Raw genomic sequence first — 22852 nt, 5'->3', positions numbered from 1 at the left:
ATAAGATCTTCAATATGCTCAACTTGGTACACATACGGATGAAGCTTGAACTTGATCTTTAACTTTGAATTGCAAGGCTTTAACCTGACATTCCATCAACCTCCATTTGATATGATCGTTATGGTGCAATCCATCCATCTTCCAACACATTGTTTGTCTAGAATACCTAATAAGAAACATAAACACTAGACAAACAATATTAGGAATTGTTTGTAATCATCAAAACAAGATTAGAAGATGTAGGCTCATAACATGAGACCTAACAATCTCCCCCTTTTAAGATTAGAAGATGTAGGCTCATAACATGAGACCTAACAATCTCCCCCTTTTTGATGATGATAAACAATCAACACAAAGAGTATATAAAGTATATAAGATGTACAATAAAGCACAATACTCAATACTCACAAACCACTTGTTTCTCCCCCTTTGGCAACATCAAAAACGGGGAAACAAAAGAATAAGAGAGCGAAAGCTCCCCCTATCATAAAGCATAGCTAAGTATATAAAAAAAATTTGGAAAGCCTCCCCCTGTATAAGTGCCACATGAAAATATGAATATAAGATAAGCACACACCATACTCTAGCCACCAAAAAATAAGAGATGATATATCAAAGCACATGTAGATAGAAAACCAAACAAACATAAGTGTTTACAACGATTCATATCGTTTAACACAAAACAAAAAGAACATCCAAACCTACATAATTCAACAAAGGAGATAGTTCATTACAACTAAGTTCAAAGTTTTTGACAAAAGCTAATATAGAACATAAAGATCATGGCTCGGATGGTCCTGGACCCGGGGGAGGTGATGGGTGCTGCATCATCCTAACAATGACGTCAAGTCTCTTCTCAATGTGGGACAGATGCGTCTCCTGATGAGTCCTAATCGCATCGAGATCTCTCCTAATGGACTCCTGAGAGCTCCTAATGTCATCCTGAGTGCGCTCAATCTCTTCAAACCTCATCCTAAGATCCACCTGAGTGTCTTCTATTCTCTGTAATCTCCCCTGATCAGCATCATGATACTCAGCAATACGGTTGTAGAGGTTCTGGATATAGCTAGGTAGGGTAGAGGGAAAATCAGCATCTTCAGACTCAGAATGGACAGGATCAACAATAGGCTCAAGATTGGAAGACATATGAAGGCGAGCAAGCTCGGCCTCTAAAGAATGACGGGTGGTAGGAATTTTCATCCGATGAAGAGCAGAAATGTCAAATAGAGGACGGACTTTGACCTTAACTTCATTGGATAACTCAATATCAAAGTGGGTGAAGACACGAGAGAGTATAGCCCCGAAAGGAATGAATGTGCTGGGTTCAGTGGTCATGACATCGAAAATAACATTTCCCCATTTAACATCTACATTCCCTACAATAGCATAGATAGCTCTAGTAAGCTCTTGGGAGTAGTGACTATAGGTTCCAGTTTTGGGGAAAATGTTGTAGCAAACGATACGACCGATGATTTTGGCCAAGAAGGAGGCATTAGAAGATTCTAAGGGTAGATGAAGGCCTGGTTTGGTCAAGAGTGCTTCTATAGCTGGATCATCGTAAATAACATCCTTTAAGAGGATTTCACCACGAGAAAGACCAAGAATGATAGAAAGATCGTCGGCACAAAAAGTGATTTGACGATCTTTAATTATAGAGGAAATGAAGTGATTGTGAGGGTTGGATTTGTCGATTCTCATGTTCGCATAAAAGAGATGCACCATATGAGGATAATATGAGATGTCATTGGTACTAGAAAGAAATTGAGTAATGTGAACATGATCGAAAATATCTTGAAGCCTAAAATGTTTAAAGTCCTTAAAATTAACATATCGTCCGGGAAATGGCTTAAGTTGACAAATAGAACGATATTTAGTAAGGGTTGAATGATCTCTAAGATAATGTTCATAGGATGCAAAGTTAGAAGAGGGAGGTTGTGCAGCATGTGATGATGAGGGTTGATCCCTCCCACTTCTACGACGTTTGTGGATGTTTTTAGACATAATGGATGAAAACAGAATTAAAATATGAACACAAACCCAAAAACTCAAACCCTAGATAATGTAATAGGTGAAATTGAACTAAATTAGGGTTGAGGAGCAGGAGATATACCTAGACACGAGATAGAGACCCAAAATGGCGAAGGAGAGCAGACAAATGGCCGGAGCAGAGGATGAGAGGGAAGGGAGAACAGATTGAGCTTGGAGAAAGAAGAAGAAGAACGAAGAATTTTGGGATTTCGGTTCTCTCTAAAGGAAAGGCATTAAAGGCTAGGATTAGATCATCTCACTGATGGGCGGTCAAGATCGAATGCACTAATGGGTCGGGTTTTCTATAGGTCCAAAACCGAACCAAAGCCAGACAGATTCCGTAAGTCGACTGCAATTCAACTTACTATAAGTCGACATATAGTCGACTTATGACTAAAACATTTTTCCAGAAAGTTTAAAACAGTTAATTTTTGAATACAAAAAATGTAATATTCATTTTTATTGTATTAAAATCTTTGAATTAAATATTTTAACAATAAATTATCTGCATGATAAAATTTTAAAGAAAAATTTGACAAATTTTCACTTATAAACAAAAATTTAAAAACATTTTCAAACACAAACATGAAAACAAAACAAGACACCAAAAAATGATATAAAAATCATTTTGGTACCCAAATCATTTTGGTACCACTAGAACTTAGGACATGACCCCTATCATTTAAATCCAAGGCCCTAGGATTATGAACCCGCTTAGGCGTATTTTGTGCACCGATACGATCAAAGCAAAAATTGTAAACGTGACCCATACGATTGCAATTTGTGCAATGTAGAGGTTTGAATGGTTTACGTTGACCGAAATGGAATGCATGTGGTTCATTTGCAAAAATAGATTTTTCTTTGTAATTATTTTGCAAACGAGAATTTCTTTTCAAATCGAAACAAAACATGGCCAAATGACCAAAACGACCACAATAATCACATTTATACACATAAGCATGTTTATGACTTACACTATGTGTGTGTACATGTGTATGTGATGAAGAAGCTTGATGGGATGCACAATCATGAATAGGCTTATCAATTTTTGGTGCATTATGACAAAATTGAGCTAAATGGCCTTTAAGACCGCAAATAGAACATTTGTGAATTTTATCATACATATGTGCATAGTGAATAAGTTTCTTAGAAGAATTAACATTGAACTTTGCACATAAGTCCATAAGCTTTTTATTATTAGCAATACAAGTGTTTAGTGTTGAATCTAAGGTAGATATTCGTTTTCTCATTTGATTCAACTCATCATTGTGCATACAAGCATTGCTACTAGAAGTAGGATAAACAAGATTTTTCATCATACCTTAAATCAAAGAGCATCAAGCTCTGATACCAATTGTTAGACCCTAGAGGTGGGGGGTGATTAGGGTCTTATGCTAATCTAATCCCAATTAAAAGCTGATTAAAATTATGTTGATCAATTTGTTCTTGCAAGAAGAAATATGATATGAATATGAACAATAATGATGAATAAAAAATACGCTAAGCAAAACACAAACACACGATATGTTTACGAGGTTCGGTCACCATGACCTACGTCCCCGCTCCTCACCTCGAGGAGATATCCACTATCACAATCCGGTTTGGAAGCCGGAACTTCTACACACTAGGTTTACAAGATCACCGAAAACTCTCACACTACACAAACACTATGCAATCACACTCTACACACCTAGCCCGTGTCCTCCTCCTAAAGTGCTCGATTACAACATCTCCCTAGGTTCGTCAATCAACGCCACTCCTATTGGATTCGACCCCGTCTCTCGCCTCACACTTCTCTCGGTGTACAAGTGTATTACAAGTGATTCTCACAAATAAAAGTTAAATAAGATGATTTGTGCTCAAATAACAAGTGAGAACACAATGAAGCTCACACTCACTAAATCACATCCCAACAACCCAATATATGATGTATGAAATGCCACAAGCTCAAATAGGGTGTGTGTGATAATATGAGTATAAACAATTTCTAACTCAATTAACAAACTAGCAATAAATGATGATATGAAAATCAAAAACAAATTTGCTAGAGAATAGAGTTAGGAAAACTTCTCTATGAACACAAAGAGAGGATGAAGAAGATTGAGGGTGAATCCCTCAATTGGCAACGTAAGCTTCCTCCTTTGTAAACAAACACCAAACCCAAACTTGAGAATAAGCAAACTTTTAAACACTTGAAAACTCTTGTTAAAAACCTCTTAGTTAATGGGAAATAGTTAATGCACATGGGTATTTATAGGCTTGAAGAAACCAGCCCAAAAATTCAACCAAAACCCTTAAAAACATTAAAATAAACAAAGCTGGAAACTAGCCGTTACTGTGCCAACGGCTATATATAAGTCGACTTATCAGGTTACACAAGTCGACTTGACAGAAGGAAAAACAGATGCAGAAAGATAGTTTATATGTCGACTTATAGCCGACTTAGTATAAGTCGACTTTCTTTTAATACCAAGTCGACTTAACAGAGGAAAACTGCATATTCCAAGCGACTTAGTATAAGTCGACTTTCTTTTAATACCAAGTCGACTTAACAGAGGAAAACTGCATATTCCAAGCTAGTTCATAAGTCGACTTATCAGACCTGATAAGTCGACTTATGAACATGCACAGATACTGTGCATGTCCAAAATCTGACTTTTGAAGGCTCTTTAAAAATAGTAAACAATTTCTAAAAAATGTAAAATCTTGGTAAAAGTTTATAATCATTAATACAAACATGTTGGAAAAAGAATTTTTCAATTTGCATTTATAATTTGTGAAAAACACTGTATTCTGCAAAAGCACTAAAAGACTTATATATGAAAAACATGTGATTTTTATTTTTGACTCAAAACAAGTTTTGAAAACTTATGGAATATTTATATGGACATAATAAAAGTTGTTTATGATGTAAATATAGTCCAAAACTTATTTTGCATAAAAACACTTATAGTTACGAAAATCACAAATATACATGTGTGTGTATATTTGAGCTTATAGAATCAACACACATTATATAAACCCTAAACTAATTTACCCAAGCTATAAGATCTTCAATATGCTCAACTTGGTACACATGCGGATGAAGCTTGAACTTGATCTTTAACTTTGAATTGCAAGGCTTCAACCTGACATTCCATCAACCTCCATTTGATATGATCGTTATGGCGCATTCCATACTTCCTCCAACATATTGTTTGTCTAGAATACCTAATAAGAAACATAAACACTAGACAAATAATATTAAGAATTATTTTTAATCATCAAAACAAGATTAGAAGATGTAGGCTCATAATATGAGACCTAACAATCTCCCCATTTTTGATGATGACAAACAATCTACACAAAGAGTATATAAAGTATATGAGTTGTACAATAAAGCACAATACTCAATACTCACAAACCACTTGTTTCTCCCCCTTTGGCAACATTAAAAACGGGGAAACAAAAGAATAAGAGAGCGAAAGCTCCCCCTATCATAAAGCATAGCTAAGTATATAAAAAAAATTTGGAAAGCCTCCCCCTGTATAAGTGCCACATGAAAATATGAATATAAGATAAGCGCACACCATACTCTAGCTACCAAAAAATAAGAGATGATATATCAAAGCACATGTAGATAGAAAACCAAAGAAACATAAGTGTTTACAACGATTCATATCGTTTAACACAAAACAAAAAGAACATCCAAACCTACATAATTCAACAAAGGAGATAGTTCATTACAACTAAGTTCAAAGTTTTTGACAAAAGCTAATATAGAACATAAAGATCATGGCTCGGATGGTCCTGGACCCGGGGGAGGTGATGGGTGCTGCATCATCCTAACAATGTCATCAAGTCTGTTCTCAATGTGGGACAGATGCGTCTCCTGATGAGTCCTATTCGCACCGAGATCTCTCCTAATGGACTCCTGAGAGCTCCTAATGTCATCTTGAGTGCGCTCAATCTCTTCAAACCTCATCCTAAGATCCACCTGAGTGTCTTCTATTCTCTGTAATCTCCCCTGATCAGCATCATGATACTCAGCAATACGGGTGTAGAGGTTCTGGATATAGCTAGGTAGGGTAGAGGGAAAATCATCATCTTCAGACTCAGAATGGACAGGATCAACAATAGGCTCAAGATTGGAAGACACATGAAGGCGAGCAAGCTCGGCCTCTAAAGAATGACGGGTGGTAGGAATTTTCATCCGATGAAGAGCAGAAACGTCGAATAGAGGACGGACTTTGACCTTAACTTCATTGGATAACTCAATATCAAAGTGGGTGAAGACACGAGAGAGTATAGCCCCGAAAGGAATGAATGTGCTGGGTTCAGTGGTCATGACATCGAAAATAACATCTCCCCATTTAACATCTACATTCCCTATAATAGCATAGATAGCTCTAGTAAGCTCTTGGGAGTAGTGACTATAGGTTCCAGTTTTGGGGAAAATGTTGTAGCAAACGATACGACCGATGATTTTGGCCAAGAAGGAGGCATTAGAAGATTCTAAGGGTAGATGAAGGCCTGGTTTGGTCAAGAGTGCTTCTATAGCTGGATCATCGTAAATAACATCCTTTAAGAGGATTTCACCCCGAGAAAGACCAAGAATGATAGAAAGATCGTCGGCACAAAAAGTGATTTGACGATCTTTAACTATAGAGGAAATGAAGTGATTGTGAGGGTTGGATTTGTCGATTCTCATGTTCGCATAAAAGAGATGCACCATATGAGGATAATATGAGATGTCATTGGTACTAGAAAGAAATTGAGTCATGTGAACATGATCGAAAATATCTTGAAGCCTAAAATGTTTAAAGTCCTTAAAATTAACATATCGTCCGGGAAATGGCTTAAGTTGACAAATAGAACGATATTTAGTAAGGGCGGAATGATCTCTAAGATAATGTTCATAGGATGCAAAGTTAGAAGAGGGAGGTTGTGGAGCATGTGATGATGAGGGTTGATCCCTCCCACTTCTACGACGTTTGTGGATGTTTTTAGACATAATGGATGAAAACAGAATTGAAATATGAACACAAACCCAAAAACTCAAACCCTAGATAATGTAATTGGTGAAATTGAACTAAATTAGGGTTGAGGAGCAGGAGATATACCTAGACACGAGATAGAGACCCAAAATGGCGAAGGAGAGCAGACAAATGGCCGGAGCAGAGGATGAGAGGGAAAGGAGAACGGATTGAGCTTGGAGAAAGAGGAAGAAGAACGAAGAATTTTGGGATTTTGGTTCTCTCTAAAGGAAAGGCATTAAAGGCTAGGATTAGATCAACTCACTGATGGACGGTCAAGATCGAATGCACTAATGGGTCGGGTTTTCTATGGGTCAAAAACCGAACCAAAGCCAGACAGATTCCGTAAGTCAACTGCAATTCAACTTACTATAAGTCGACTTATAGTCGACTTATGACAAAAAGAATTTTCCAGAAAGTTTAAAACAGTTAATTTTTTAATACAAAAAATGTAATATTCATTTTTATTGTATTAAAATCTTTGAATTAAATATTTTAACAATAAATTATCTGCATGATAAAATTTTAAAGAAAAATTTGACAAATTTTCACTTATAAACAAAAATTTAAAAACATTTTCAAACACAAACATGAAAACAAAACAAGACACCAAAAAAATGATATAAAAATCATTTTGGTACCCAAATCATTTTGGTATCACTAGAACTTGGGACATGACCCCTATCATTTAAATCCAAGGCCCTAGAGTTATGAACCCGCTTAGGCGTATTTTGTGCACCGATACGATCAAAGCAAAAATTATAAACGTGACCCATACGATTGCAATTTGTGCAATGTAAAGGCTTGAATGGTTTACGTTGACTGAAATGGAATGCATGTGGTTCATTTGCAAAAATAGATTTTTCTTTGTAATTATTTTGCAAACGAGAATTTCTTTTCAAATCGAAACAAAACATGGCCAAATAACCAAAACGACCACAATAATCACATTTATACACATGAGCATGTTTATGACTTACACTATGTGTGTGTACATGTGTATGTGATGAAGAAGCTTGATGTGATGCACAATCATGAATAGGCTTATCAATTTTTGGTGCATTATGACAAAATTGAGCTAAATGGCCTTTAAGACCGCAAATAGAACATTTGTGAATTTTGTCATACAGATGTGCATAGTGAATAGGTTTCTTAGAAGAATTAACATTGAACTTTACACATAAGTCCATAAGCTTTTTATTATTAGCAATACAAGTGTTTAGTGTTGAATCTAAGGTAGATATTCATTTTCTCATTTGATTCAACTCATCTTTGTGCATACAAGCATTACTACTAGAAGTAGAATAAACAAGATTACACATCATAGATTTCAATTTATCTACTTCTAACATAGCATCACGTTTTTCATGAAGCAAACTAGCATTTTCAATTTTCAAATTTTCATCGCATTCTTTAAGAATTTTATTTTCATTTGCAATAAAATTAAACTTATTAACATACTTACTTTTTACATCAATATAGCTATTGTGTAATTTTTCAAACTCAAGAGCAAGTTCATCAAAAGTAATAATATTATCGTTTTCGCAAACCTCACTAGGGTTATCACCTAGTGGTATTGTACATGGAGATGAGGCTTCCTTAGAACTCAAAGCGGGATTTTCCAACGCTTGTTGAATAGCCTCTAATTTCCCTTTATGTGCTTCAATAAGTTTCCATAAAGCGTAAGTACTATCAAAATTAGCAAATTTGTTAGAAAACGATGAGTGAAAAGCGTTAATCAAATATTCTAACAAAAGCTTATTCATGTTAAACAATCTTTTATCATTCTCACACCATTTGGATTTTTTTCAAAATGGGAACAACATAGGCATCCTCAATAATTTCCCATAAATCAAATTGATTAGATTAAACGAAAAGTTTGAATCTAATACGCCATTGAGCATAGGGAAAAATATCCAAACGAGGAGCAATATTAATAGCATAACCTAAGCAAGATTAATCATACATATCCATAAACATTAAATGCAAGAAGCACAATGTAATCAAAATTAGATTAGCACAAATACAATAACTTGGATCTTTAACTCAAGGCGGTTAGTCCTTAAATCAAAGAGCACCAAGCTCTGATACCAATTGTTAGACCCTAGAGGGGGGTGATTAGGGTCTTATGCTAATCTAATCCTAATTAAAAGCTAATTAAAATTATGTTGATCAATTTGTTCTTGCAAGAAGAAATATGATATGGATATGAACAATAAAGATGAATAAAAATACGCTAAGCAAAACCACAAACACACGATATATTTACGAGGTTCGGTCACCACGACCTACGTCCCCGCTCCTCACCTCGAGGAGATATCCACTATCACAATCCGGTTTGGAAGCCGGAACTTCTACACACTCGGTTTACAAGATCACCGAAAACTCTCACACTACACAAACACTATGCAATCACACTCTACACACTAAGTTTAGGAACCTAGCCCGTGTCCTCCTCCTCAAGTGCTCGATTACAACCTCTCCCTAGGTTCGTCAATCGACGCTACTCCTATTGGATTCGACCCCATCTCTCGCCTTACACTTCTCTCGGTGTACAAGTGTATTACAAGTGATTCTCACAAATAAAAGTTAAATACGATGATTTGTTCTCAAATAACAAGTGAGAACACAATGAAGCTCACACTTACTAAATCACATCCCAACAACCCAATATATGATGTATGAAATGCTACAAGCTCAAATAGGGTGTGTGTGATAATATGAGTATAAACAATTTCTAACTCAATTCACAAACTAGCAATAAATGATGATATTAAAATCAAAAACAAATTTGCTAGAGAATAGAGTTAGGAAAACTTCTCTATGAACACAAAGAGAGGATGAAGAAGATTGAGGGTAAATCCCTCAATTGGCAACGTAAGCTTCCTCCTTTGTAAACAAACACCAAACCCAAACTTGAGAATAAGCAAACTTTTAAACACTTGAAAACTCTTGTTAAAAACCTCTTAGTTAATAGGAAACTTGAAGAAACTAGCCCAAAAATCCAACCAAAACCCTTAAAAACATTAAAATAAACAAAGCTGGAAACTAACCGTTACTGTGCCAACGGCTATATATATGTCGACTTATCAGGTTACACAAGTCGACTTGACAGAAGGAAAAACAGATGCAGAAAGACAGTTTATAAGTTGACTTATAGTCGACTTAGTATAAGTCGACTTTCTTTTAATACCAAGTCGACTTAACTGAGGAAAACTGCATATTCCAAGCTAGTTCATAAGTCGACTTATCAGACCTGATAAGTCGACTTATGAACATGCACAGACACTGTGCATGTCCAAAATCTGACTTTTGAAGGCTCTTTAAAAATAGTAAACAATTTCCAAAAAATGTAAAATCTTGGGAAAAGTTTATAATCATTCATACAAACATGTTGGAAAAAGAATTTTTCAATTTTCATTTATAATTTGTGAAAAACACTTTATTCTGCAAAAGCATTAAAAGACTTATATATGAAAACATGTGATTTTTATTTTTTGACTCAAAACAAGTTTTGAAAACTTATGGAATATTTATATGGACATAATAAAAGTTGTTTATGATGTAAATATAGTCCAAAACTTATTTTGCATAAAAACACTTATAGTTATGAAAATCACAAATATATATGTGTGTGTATATTTGAGCTTATAGAATTAACACACATTATATAAACCCTAAACTAATTTACCCAAGCTATGAGATCTTCAATATGCTCAACTTGGTACACATGCGGATGAAGCTTGAACTTGATCTTTAACTTTGAATTGCAAGGCTTCAACTCGACATTCCACCAACCTCCATTTGATATGATCGTTATGGCGCAATCCATCCATCCTCCAACACATTGTTTGTCTAGAATACCTAATAAGAAACATAAACACTAGATAAACAATATTAAGAATTGTTTGTAATCATCAAAACAAGATTAGAAGATGTAGGCTCATAACATGAGACCTAACAGTATTTGCATTGTATTATGTTCTTTTTATTTTGACCCACTAAGCCGAAATGAAACTTACTGGGTCTTATTTCAGCTATAAGAGATCATCAGGCTTATATTCATTACTAGTATCCCCTAAATATAAGAGATGTAACTGCTCTATTATGTAAAATGCTTTCCTTAATGAGAAAAGAGGATTAGGTTCCATTCTTTTTAAGCTTAGGAAGCAAAATTCATTGTGTATGTCTTGGGCAATGGGGAGAGAGTAGTTAGAGAAACAGTGGTCTTTTCTTTTGGAAAAACTTAACAAAAGCTCCCCTTAAGTTTAGGCCTTTCCTAGATAATCTCATTTAACTTTTAACAATCTTTTAAAAAAACATGAACCATAATTTTTATAGGCAAAAAATTACCATGCTAAGTTTGCACATGTGTGAAAACTACGCTCGATGTTATTAGAGGGCCTTTTTGAATAATATTGAAAGGTTTCCAAAACCCGAAACATAAGGAAAACATAAGGTGAGTTCTAAGGCATTTTGAAGGTTGGACCTGAGGAGGGCTATTTGAGGAACGACCATTTAAAGGGGGTTTACCTGAAATTTACCCATATCTTTTTCTATTTTGGCTTATTTGCGCTTTGGCACCCTGAAGTTTACCAATATTTTTATTTTAATATCTCAAAGTATCTTTTCAACACTTTGATACTCCATATTTTAAATCCCATTTTACTGTGATACCCTCAAAACATTTATTTGACACTTTGATAACCCAAAGTATCAATCAAGTTACATTTTGATACCCTCGTCCATATTATGTTAGATTCCTACTAAATTTATATTACGTCCTTAACATGTGATACATTAGATATCTATTACCCTATTGGTAAGCACATGATACAAATTTAATAGAAAAATCTAACTATATATAGATAGGGGTATCAAAATAAAATGAGATTGAATCTTTGGCATATCAAAATGGTAAAAAGGTACTTTGGTGTATCAAAGTGAAATGATATCGAAACTTTAGGGTATGAAAGTGTTGAAAAATTTTGTGGTTTGAAAGTGGAAAAAGTGGATAAATTTGGGGGAATCAAAGTAAAATACTCTATTTATTTATTTTTAGGGATTTTTACTTTTAGGTCCATTTGTTTACTCCCATTTATTTTTAAACCCAAGTACTATTTTTTGTATCCTTAAGTCCAATGTACTTTTTGTATTTATTTTTAAACCCAATTCTAAAATACCATACTCTCATATGTGGGTCCCACTATTTATTTTTCTAAAATTCTAATAATAACCTTCCACTTATAACTTTCATGTAGGTGGGCCCCCCTCAAATAAAATAAAAAAAATGTAGAGAGAGAAAGAGAGAGAGAGAGAAAAGTGGCGGTAAAATTCCCTCCTCCCCTCTCTCTCCGTCTTCTATCTCTCTCTGCCTCTTCTTCTCCCTTTCTCTCACCCCATTAATATAACCAAACACTCTCCTTTAACCCATCATTTAATAACTCTCTCCTATAACCCAGCAATTATTTCTCACCAACTTTCTTAGCATTTGAAGGTACAAACTTGCAATTTACTCAACTATCAAGTTTATAGCATTAATTTCTCATTTTAATCATGATAATTATTTTATATATTAGTTAAATGAGTTCATAAAAATTATTAAATTCGTCAATTTTGGTAAAATGTTAGTTAAATGAGGTTTTGTAATTAACCACCCATTAATTTCACATAATTATTTCACATTAGTTATTTCACATAATTATTTCACACTAATTTCTCATTATTCTTTATTCTTTATGAATTCATAACAATTAGTTAAATATTAGTCAAATTTAGTTAAATGAGTTCATAAAAATTATTAAATTCGTCAATTTTGGTAAAATGTTAGTTAAATGAGGTTTTGTAATTAACCACCCATTAATTTCACATAATTATTTCACATTAGTTATTTCACATAATTATTTCACACTAATTTCTCATTATTCTTTATGAATTCATAACAATTAGTTAAATATTAGTCAAATTTAGTTAAATTTGATCTTAGTGTAGAATGATAACATGTAAGAATAGCATGAAATACAAGACTTGTAAGTATTGCACGTTAATCTGAAAGTATAGCACGTTATACTGTAAGTATACCATGTTATATTGTAAGTATAGCACGTTATCATGTAAGTATAGCACGTTAACTTGTAAGTATAGCATGTTATATTGTAAGTATAGCACGTTAACCTGTGAGTATAGCACATTATATTATAAGTATAGCACGTTAACCTGAAAGTATAGCATGTTATAGAGTAAGTATAGCACGTTATATTGTAAATATAGCACATTAACCTGTAAGTATAGCACGTTAATCTGTAAGTATAGCATGTTAATATGAAAGTATAGCACGTTAACCTGAAAGTATAGCACGTTAACCTATAAGTATAGCACGTTAACCTATAAGTATAGCACGTTATCATGTTATCATGTAGCAGTATTTTAGCTGTATTAATTTTATGTGTCTATCTTTTGTGAAATTTTTCTCTAAATTTGTTTATTTTTGGTGATAAATATAGATGGATGAAGAATTGTATTGTGCATTGACGGATTTTAGAGGACGCAATCACTTTTTAGAATTAAATGTCAACGGGGGTTACAAAGATTTGGCCATTGCAGTGCAAAGCCTAATTGCTTGTAGTGCAAGCACGATACAGTTGACTTACAAAGTACCCCACACGCAAGAAATTTATGTTCGTGTATGTGATGATGCTGATGTCTCGATAATGGTCAATGTACATCGAAGTTGCAAGGAGAATATTGTTGTCATGAACGCTGAGATGAATCGAGACATATTATTTGGGATACAAGCTAACAATGTCCATATAAGTTAATTTACACTATTGATATAGTTTCGTACTTTTAACATTATCACTTTCTTAACTCTTGTACAATTTTCTATGCAGTAATCCGTATATCCCCTCTAGTGACGAACATGTGTCTCATTCACAAAATCCATCGTATTCACAAAATATGTCTCGGGAAGTTGAGAGCTCTAATATGATTCCTATTGCATGGCACAATGCTATTAGAAGTGTTGGTCAAGAATTTGATGATGTTGAGCATTGTCGGCGGAGTTTAAGTAATTACTCTATTGCACGAGGATTTAATTTTGAATTTGTAAAAAATGAACGCAAAAGGGTGATAGCAAAATGTAAGGCCGCAAATTGCGATTGGATGGTTCATTGCATCCGTCGTAGAGATAGTGATCGATTCTATGTGAAAAAAATATGTAGTTCTCATAGTTGCTTGGGAGGAGGCATAGGAAAGGAAGGATATCAACGGGCATCTCGTAAGTGGAATGCTAATCAACTCAAGACCATATTGAAGGAACAACCCACTTATCGCCCAATTGATTTCCAAAAGAAGCTTAAAATGGAATTTGGTTTGGACGTCCCTTATCATAGAATTTGGTGGGGAAAAGAGCTAGCTCAACGTGAATTGTATGGTGATACTAAATTTTCATATGACCAACTCCGATGGTATAAGGATAAAGTTATAGAAACCAATCCGGGATAAATTGTTCACTTAGAGCATGAAGACGGAAGATTTACATGAGTTTTTGTGTCTTATTATGGTTGTTGGAAGGGGTTTATGGAGGGATGTAGACCAATGTTGTTCTTGGATGGTACACATCTTTTTGATAGGTATGTTAGAGTTCAATCTAATAAAAACTTGCATTAATGTACTACTTCATATATTTTATACTTTGTTTCATGATTGTTCTTTTCTTTTATAGGTATAAAGGAACCTTACTTGCCGCAACTGCACTGAATGGAGATGGTGGAATGTTTCCCGTAGCAATTTGCATATGCGTCACGGAAAATGAGAGTAATTGGGAATGGTTTTTAGAATGCATTCGAGACATTCTCTTCAATGATGAAGATCCATATACTCCAGATGATGAACTGCTGTTAATCTCTGATAGGGACAAAGGACTTCAGAATTCCGTGAAGAAATGCTTTCCATGGTCACATCACTCTTATTGTATTCGTCATCTTTTGGCTAATTTTAAGAATAACTTATCGAAAAAAGGCATTACACCACCTTTACGAGATGAATGTGTGCAAATCTTATGCATACACTTCTCGTGCCTATAACAATGAATGCAATGAGCTACGGAACAAATCAGAGATCGCCTATTATGAAATGTTGAGGATGAGTCCAGAAAATTAGGCTAATTGTTATTTTCCTGGGAAGAGGTTAAAATTAAAGTTTTTAAAAAATTTCAAATGCAAATCTTCAAGATATATGTTCCTGCTATACTTACTATTTATTGACATGCATGTAGATATAGATGGTTGACATCAAACGTAGCGGAGTCATTCAATTCTTGGATCAAAGAAGCTCGTTATTTGCCAATTACCCAAACAATTGATAATATCCGCAAGAAAATGATGAGGATGTGTTTTGAAAGGCGGGAGGCATCACAAAAGTGGACCACAATATTTTTTCCTACTGTGGAAGAGCACCTTATTCATATCAATGAGCAATCACGTTGTCTTTCTGCAATTCCTTCTACTACCGGAAGGTACGAGGTGTATGATATTCCCACCGTTGAAGTAGATTTGAATGAACGCACATGCACTTGTCGTGAATGGCAAGTTGTCGGGCTACCTTGCAAACATGCGGCGACGGTTATTCGACAGAATATGGACACCCTTTACTCCTATATTTCCCACTACTTTAGTGCGGAGACATACCGCAAATGCTACTCCTTTCCGATATACCCAATTCCTGACGATGACAAGCCATGTATAGATGATGAAAATATGGTGATTCGGCCACCAACAACATCAATTCTTCGTGGAAGACCAAGGACAAAGCGCATTCCTTCGGGATTGAATCCGGCCAAAGAGTTAAAATGTAGTAGATGTCAACAGTATGGTCACAACCGTAGAACATGTAGACAGCCTATTGCAGACTAGATATAGTCTACGCTATACTTTTGGTTAGAAGACATGCTATATTAATATAACAATCTAATCTCAATTAAAATCTAATCTCTCTTCATTAAACTCGTAAATAGGGTGGCAAAGTGGTAAATAACCAAAGCCCAACCCAAACAGGAAAACGCGTAAATAGCATAACTGATGAGCATAACTGATGAGTCGACTCATAAAATGATGAGTCGACTCATAAAATGATGAGTCGACTCATAAATGATGAGTCGACTGGTCAAGCCAAAATGAGAACTAGGCTTGGTTTTATGAGTCGACTCATGACAGACACAAGTCGACCCAACCTGATGAGTCGACTCATGTTTATGTATGAGTCGACTCACATCCCAAAATCTAGATACTTTGACTCCTGTGTTCCCCTGTACTGTTTGACACCTCTATTCTCATGATATACTTAACGTGCTATACTTAACGTGCTATACTTAACATGCTATACTTACACGATAATGTGCTATACTTACAGATTAACATGCTATACTTACAGATTAACGTTCTATACTTACAATATAACATGCTATACTTTCGGATAAACGTGCTATACTCTCAATATAACGTGATATACTTTCGGATTAACGTGCTATACTCTCAATATAATGTGTTATACTCTCAATATAACGTGCTATACCCTTAATGTAACATGCTATACCTACAGATTAACGTGCTATACTTACAGGTTAACGTGCTATACTTTCATATTAACGTGCTATACTTACAGGTTAACGTGCTATACTTTTGAATTAACGTGCTATACTTTCGATATATCGTGCTATACTCTCAATATAACGTGTTATACTCTCAATATAACGTGCTATACCCTTAATGTAACGTGCTAAACCTACAGATTAACGTGTTATACTTACAGGTTTAACGTGCTATACTTACAGGTTAACGTGCTATACTCTCAATATAACGTGCTATACTTTCGGATTAACGTGCTATACTTACAGATTAACGTGCTATACTTTCGGATTTACGTGCTATACTTACATATTAACGTGCTATACTTTCGGTTTAACGTGCCATACTTACAGGTTAACGTGCTATACTTATAGGTTAACGTGCTATACTTATAGGTTAACGTGCTATACTTACAGGTTAACGTGCTATACTTTCGTATTAACGTGCTATACTTACATATTAACATGCTATACTTACAGATTAACGTGCTATACTCTTAATATAACGTGCTATACTTTCGGGTTAACATGCTATGCTTTCATATTAACGTGCTATACTTACAGACTAACGTGCTATACGCTCAATATAACGTGCTATACTTTCGGGTTAACGTGCTATACTTTCATATTAACGTGCTATAATTACAGGTTAATGTGTTATACTTACAGCTTAACGTGCTATACTTACAGGTTAACGTGCTATACTTTCTGGCTAACGTTCTATACTTTCATATTAACGTGCTATACTTACAGACTAACGTGCTATACTCTCAATATAATGTGCTATACTTTCGGGTTAACGTGCTATACTTTCATGTTAACGTGCTATACTTACAGGTTAACGTGCTATACTTACAGCTTAACGTGCTATACTTACAGGTTAACGTGCTATACTTTCTGGTTAACGTACTATACTTTCATATTAACGTGCTATACTTTCATATTAATGTGCTATACTTTCGAATTAATGTGCTATACTTACATATTAACGTGCTATACTTACAGATTAACGTGCTATACTCTCAATATAATGTGCTATACTTTCGGATTAACGTGCTATACTTTCATATTAACGTGCTTGTAGGCGTCTAAAAATGCCTATAGGTGTCCGCACACAGCTCGCGACAGAGAGAAGACGACGAACATCGTTATCCGAGTCTAAGAGGATTATCTGACGCCGACAAGCGCCTGAAGCAAAACGGCGAATCAAGTGACCTACGCGCTCGACAGTCAGCTCGCGCGCGCCAATCAGCTCGCATGCGTTAATCAACATGCGCGCGTTAATCAGTTCATGCGCGTCGATCAACACGCGCGTGACAATCAGTTCATGCACGTCGATCAACACGCGCACGTTAATCGGCTAGCACGCGTCAATCAACTCAAAGCATACAAATCAATGAAGCAAACCAAACACGCGAAAGGACAAGTCTCGAAGAAAGAGAACGAAAAAGAAGAAAAAATCGGCAAACCTGCGCGAGCGCAGGACAGAACAAACCGACCTGCGCGAGCGCGGGACGGAACAAACTGACCCGCGCAAGCGCGGGATAGATCAACCCGACCCGTGCAAGCTCATGTCGGATTGGTCCGACCCACGCAAGCGCGGTTCGGACTGATCTATGCGCGGGTCAGACCAGTCTGCCGTGCAGTTTGGTACCCGAAACGTGTTTTGACGGTTTTAAAGTGGTTTTTCGTAGGATTCATCTGTTCAAGAGGTTCTTAACTGGCTTGAGATCATCCCCAAACGTGGTTAGGCTATTGTCAACTGAAGATAGAGCCAAATCACTTGTTCTCATCCAAATAACCGCTTCTGAAGCCCTATAAATACAAGCCTAGGGCCTCCTTTCAGCGGGGCGGAGTTATTATCAAGACGTGGAGGTGCTGCTGGATTGATGAGTCAATGAGCACGAATTTCAGCGAAGGCAAATCAGATCCCGGTGAACTTCGGCATAAAGAAGGAGCTATTCGAAGGATCTGAACCCCGTCCGTCTGTCCCTTGAGATTAGGCTTGGTCTTAATCTCGAGAAGAGCCCTGATTTTGCTTGGTCAATTTCAGTGCTTCAAATCAAATACTTCCTCGGCGAAGGCGAAGCTCTGCCGAATTTTCCATCAACCGGATCCAGATCTAAGGCGGTCCACGGATAAACCCCGGCACAGGCAAAGATCCCACGCAAGCAGAAGACCGATAAACGATCTCTGTATTTCTTTTGACGAGAGTTGTAACTTTTTATTTTCATTGTGTAAAAGTCTTATAAAAAGACAATCTTTTTGTTTTCATTGTAACGACTAAAGTTGTAATGAATACCGTAATGAATACAACAATTTTCGACGCAAACAAACTGGCGACCACAGTGGGAGCCAATAGCTTCCTACCGGAGCTGTCGTGTCGTAACCTCGGATCTGCATCCCGGTTGAAGAAGTGGTCGAATACGAGTTCGACCAACTTAAGTTCGAGGAATATCTGTCGTCCTCCTCCTCCAGATCCTCCGCCTCTCGCAAGCGAAGGAAGATCAACGCCCCCGTTGTTGCGGTAGCTGAACCTTACAACGTCCTTCCGGCCTCCAATGAGTCCGGATCTGCAGATCTGAACTCCTCCTCAATCAAGGAATTGAGTACAGAAGGCGCGCCCATTTTATCGAAGAGAGCTCGTCAAAGACAGCGCCAACGCTGTGCGCGCCAACTCGCTAGAGCCTTGGAGTCCATTGACGGGATCCGTTACGATGCGGATTTGAAAATTAGGCAACGCCAAGCACCCCAACAGCGGACAGATGTCCTCCCCTCCAAACCAATAGCAAATGAATGGATCCAAATCAAAAGAATCCGTTCAACTCTTGAGGAGCGAATTCAAAAGCGTCGCGCACTTGCGCGCACACGAATTCTTGTGCAAAAAGCACAAAAGATGCAGAAGAAGGACATAGCTAAGAAACAACCAAGACTGCATCAAACTTGGAGGCCAAAATCTAAAACGGCAGCCGAAAAGATCGAGAATCGCGGGTCACTTGAATCCGACCCGCCGGCGCGCGGGTCACTTCAATCCGACCCCCACTTTGTAGGTCACTCCACATCGACCCGCGATTTACAGGTCACTTCAATCCGACCCGCCAATTTGCAGGTCACTTCAATCCGACCCGCTAATTTGCAAGTCACTCCGATCCGACCCGCCGATTTGCAGGTCACTCCGATCCGACCCGCCAATTTGCAAGTCACTCCGATCCGACCCGCCAATTTGCAGGTCACTCCGATCCGACCCGCCGATTCACAGGTCACCCAGATCCGACCCGCCAATTCGCAGGTCACTTGGATCCGACCCTCCACTTTGCGGGTCACCCAAATCCGACCCTCCGACCCATGGGACACTCAAGTCTGACCCGTGCCAGGGTAAAGACAGAAGTCGTTATGCACATGTTTCGTCGATCCCTTCAAATTCCGTACCTCCGGTGGGGCACCATGACAGCGTGGACTTGTCCCGATTCAAGGTGAGGATAGTCGATCGCCTGGGTCCTTTGAACGAGGATCGAGGCAAAGTTCTGATCGAAGAACGCTTGGGTCCGGTGACTGAACCCCAAGCGACTCGTCGAGCTGGGGGTCGCACACGCCCTCGAAACAATTTCAAGCCTTCTCATAAAGGGAAAACTCCAATTTCCGCCCGCCTGGGGGTGTGTATCCAAAACCAAGAACCTGTTGAGATCCTACGCTCCCAAAAGCATAGTTCTAAACACGTGACTCTTAAGAATGCTAATAAAGCGGCAAATCTCCTGAAAGAAACGTATTCATCTGACGATGACAATGTTATACCAGGGGAGTCATGTCAACACACGATAGGTTACTCTGGTCATCTGACCGATGAGTTGTACTATCGGGCTGGGGGTATGAACGAGTCTCGGAAGAGATATGCCCGAGAAACCAAATCTCACTGCCCGTGCGCCAAGTTAATCAGGGCAGTATTATCAGCGTGTAGCTGCCCCAAGAACGCTCCGCAGAGGGCCTCGGTATTCGAGAGGATCTTTAACGGAGCGACTAAGCCTAAGCCAAAACGTTTCTGTGAGAAACAATCGGCCATTAAAGGTGACAAACTTCCGGAAGTCACAATAAATATGACTGATAAGGGAAAGTCGGTTCAACCTTCTAGCTCTGACCCACTTGTATCGCATCGTCTAACCCGGTTACGATCAGGAACTATTAGACAAAGGGATTATCGGAGAATGCAGAGGGGATTATCCTCGGATGATGAAGCGTCAGATGCCAACTTTGCAGTCACTTCTGACAATACGATCTCCAGCCCCGGTCAATCCCGCGAAGTGTTTATCATTAACACCGAGCAAGTAGCCAAAATGGTTGAGGATGCCTTAGCCAGGCAAAAAGAGAACTTCAAGTTCGCAAGTAGCCAAAATGGTTGAGGATGCCTTAGCCAGGCAAAAAGAGAACTTCAAGTTCGAAATGGAAACGGCTATGCGGCGGATGAGGGAAGAACATGAAAGAGAACTTCAAGTTCGAAATGGAAACGGCTATGCGGCGGATGAGGGAAGAACATGACCAACAAATCCAAGCTTTGTCGAATCAACTTGGTGAATCCAGTCATCGCAACGTTGCTAACCAAGCAAATAGTGATTCAGATGTGGATGAACACATAAATATAGAGAACCCTCCCGTTGACCAAAACGCTGGGGGTGGTCTACCAATGATGACAACACCGGGAGTGGCCCCGTTATTCATCTTAAGGATCGTCCTAGGCCCGATACGAGCGAGGATGAGAAAATGAGAGATCTTGAGAGCAAAATCAACGCTCGAATGTCTGCTCAAGAGGTGAAAAGGACTGGCATTCCATGTCCATATCCAAGAGAGTGGGATTCAATCCCTTATCCGGCAAGGTTCAACCTGATTAACTTTACTCCGTTTGACGGAAAGGGTTCGCCTACGCAGCATTTGATCTACTTCAAGTCCCACTTGGACGTAATCTCCGGCAATGAAGCTTTGATGGTTCGGTCATTCGTTGGTACCCTTCGCGGGTCGGCCTTCGATTGGTACCGCCGTCTCAAGCCCGGAAGTATTAACAACTGGGACGATATGGAGAGCTCATTCCTCGGCAATTTCTTTGATGACGACGACGAGGTATCCATCAGGACACTTTTCGATGAGAAACAAGAAGATGACGAGATAGTCGACGACTTAGTCAAACGCTTCCGGAATAAAGCAATGAACTGCCGAGATCCAATCACGGAGGACTTCATCCTTCAGACATGTCATAACAACCTATCTATTAAGATATTGGAAGTTATGGGAGTCGCACCGTCTAACACTTGGAAAGACTTGAAGGTGCGCGGTGAACAAGCCAAACGCTTCCTTCGAAGGAAGAAGGCCGAGAGGAGCCAACCGACGGACAATCCTCCGAACTCGAACTTTGCCTCCCGTGGTAAGGGCAAGGCACCTGTAGCTGCTGTTGGTACTAATCAAACGTCACAACAGCAATCCCGAAGGCAGCAGAAGATTTCGGATCCGAGACTCTAAAAAGAATACTCCTTTAAGGATGAAGATGTTCCAGCCATTTTCGAGTCCCTCCTTGAAAACAACAAGATCAAGCTGCCACCTGTCATAAATCAGAAGGAAGCTGACAACACTGCGGATCCGAAATACTGTACGTACCACAAGAGGATCTTTCATCCTACCAAGGATTGCTTTGCGCTCAAAAATAGCATTCAAATCTTGGTTGAAGCCGGCGTTATATCGCTCAATTAAGTCGAATGAAGACTCCGATAAGTATAAGAGTATAAACTGCTCCTTCTCACACTCCGAAGAGTATACGAGTATAAACTGCTTCTCAACACTCCGATAAGTATACGAGTATAAACTGCTTCTTAATACTCCAATAGGTATATGAGTCTAAACTATTCCCACTCTTGACGGGAAGTTCCTAGAGAATTTTTACATGTAATATTCTTAAGGATAACCCGATCATGCAACTAAATACAATGGTAAACCTAGCTTCACAAAGAAAGCTGGGGGTGGATAATTTATGTAACAGGAAGTTTCCAGAAGAATCTTAAATATAATATTCTTAGGGATAACCTAATCATTATGAATAAAGTGATAAACACTAAACTCTTATTGTGATTTCTGAACACTCTTTTGCTGAGACGAGATTCGATCACCTCATTGGATCAATCTTCCCTCACAAAACTCCCATTGGTGTTCG

This window comes from Asparagus officinalis, chromosome 5, assembly GCF_001876935.1.
Source record: "Asparagus officinalis chromosome 5, Aspof.V1, whole genome shotgun sequence".
In the NCBI taxonomy this organism is placed as follows: domain Eukaryota; kingdom Viridiplantae; phylum Streptophyta; class Magnoliopsida; order Asparagales; family Asparagaceae; genus Asparagus; species Asparagus officinalis.
The sequence above is the reverse complement of the archived record's forward strand: the minus strand, read 5'-3'. Positions refer to the sequence as shown.